The 2251-nt window shown below is 34.3% G+C and overlaps 1 protein-coding gene across 4 annotated transcripts in view; it reads left to right on the top strand.

Moving 5' to 3' along the window:
• GPR37 (G protein-coupled receptor 37) overlaps positions 1 to 2251 on the top strand; it is a 29337-nt gene that overhangs the window by 1981 nt on the left and 25105 nt on the right. The gene's annotated exons all lie outside the window — the stretch shown is intronic.

Below are 2251 nucleotides of genomic sequence, written 5' to 3'. Positions count from 1 at the left end.
ATATATATATATATATATATATATATATATATATATATATATCACTACAGCAAATATGAAAAATATAAACATTTATAAATGAAAAAATCAGTTAGGCATAACATAGGGTTATCCTTTGTTGCCTATAGTCTATCTTATTACATTTAGCAAATACAAATATATATACTCTGTATAATGCTTTTATTGTGTCCTTTTTAAATTAAAGCTATGAAATATTGTTTGCCAAGTTCAGATTTGCTGTAAATATATTTACAGTAGAGACATAATGGGTGAATGTGGATTTATATAACTACATAAACACTTCCAGTGATGTCTGGAAAGACAAACAACCCCTAAAGGTTTTCCAAAATTTAAGAAGCATTATATATTTGAGAACATAAATTTCAAGCTGTAATGATCAGCAAGGCATTGCATATCCACATATGCACAGTGCTGCAAGAACCAGATTTCATTCACTAACATTGCCATACTCAGAGTATGACAGATGGATACAGATGGCAGATACTGACAAACACATCACTAATTAAAGCATAACTGTCATGAAAGTGGTGAAAATATTGACCAGAAGATTGCTGGTTGGTTGCAGTTGGTGCTAAATTTTGCTCATGAATATATCTGTTTTCACTCTTTATTGGATAAAGCCATTAAAGAACTGTGAAGTATAGCTAAAGCCCAAAGTGCATTACAGTGATTCTCAAAGTGTGGCAACTGGACAGGCTTACTAGTATCTAGTGATTCTATTGGTACGTTCCTCTATTGCCTCTTGAATTGAAGTCACTCGCTCTGACATCCTGTGAACAGATAAATGCGGGCTTGGATAAAATGATAAAAGTGTTCCTTCTCCACCATTGAAGTTGTATTTCTGCCTTCAATTTCAAAATTTCTTGTAAAGTTTGGGTCTAAAAACCTTTAAGCACCTCTTTGCAGAACTCTTCTTCCTGGCTGTCTCTTCCTTGCTGACCACTCTATCTTGACTGTGATCTCCATCCTAGATGTGACCTTTTCCATCCTCACTGACTTTTCTGTCCTAGATGTTCTCTCCATCCTGGTTGTAACCTCTTCCATCCTTGTTGTGATCACCTTTATGCTGACTGTGACTTCCTCCATTCTGGCTGTGATACATCAATTGGTACTTAACCCCCTAGTGTCCTAATTCTGTCTGTATTTTGATTCAAAAAGAATTACATTTTTTGCATGTAAATTTATTTTACATTGTAGGCTAATAATTCTTAGGCATAACTCACTGAAATATGTTGAATATTTATTACATTTAATAATAAAATTTAAATAAAAAAACAAAAATCTGTAAAAAAAAAACAATTAAACAAATAGTGAAATGTATTATAACTGTACATTAGCATGTAATATATATATATATATATATATATATATAAAGATTTCTTTGTATTGGACTCAATACAGTTATTTCGTATTGAATCCAATACAAAATTATTTAAATTTCCCCTTGCGCCACGCCAGGAGAAGATCGAAGAAGGAGGACTCCGCCGGAGGACCTGCATGGGCGAAGAGGATGCCGGGGGACTCCAAAGACACAAGGTAAGTGGGTTTTTTATTGTTTTTCAGCGACCCCGAGTGTGACTCAGGATTACCGCTATTTGCATGGAAAATCCACCCCGAGTCACACTCGGGTATAACGCTTGGGGGTTAATCATACACTCCAATGGTATATTTGTTCAACACGTTCTGCCTCAACCCACATCTATTCAAAATGTTTACAAAACTAGTACAGAAACACTTGACTTTATAGGCATTGAATCCATGATGTTACACAAATTATGTAAAATGCCACCAAACTTTATTTCAGCTTACTTATTAAAAATAATTTCATAAAACCAACATACAGGTAGTCCCGGGGTTACATATGAGATAGGGACTGTTGGTTTGTTCTTAAGTTGAATTTGTATATAAGTTGGAACAGGTACATTATTTTAATAAATGTAATTAGGACAGATGTTTGTCTCAGCATATTATTAGCAGTGTGGTGTCAGTTACTGTATAAAATCCTCACTGTGAGCTAATTACAAACAAAGCAAAAAAAAAAAAAAACTATATGGAGCCTAGACATTAACTTCTGGAACAAGCTGTGCTTTGAGATGCAAAAAGAAACAACTGCAGAATTTGTCTTGGTCATTAAAGAGTTACAAGAGGCTAGAGATCAGCTCAGCTACTAAATTCACCCAGAACCTTAGCTGTGTTTAGCAAAAGATTTCTTCTGCAAGTCATGCAAACC

The sequence above is a fragment of the Pyxicephalus adspersus genome, chromosome 2 (assembly GCF_032062135.1).
Source record: "Pyxicephalus adspersus chromosome 2, UCB_Pads_2.0, whole genome shotgun sequence".
Taxonomy (NCBI): Eukaryota; Metazoa; Chordata; class Amphibia; order Anura; family Pyxicephalidae; genus Pyxicephalus; species Pyxicephalus adspersus.
Note: the sequence above shows the minus strand (reverse complement) of the source record. Positions and strands in the feature narration are given on the sequence as shown.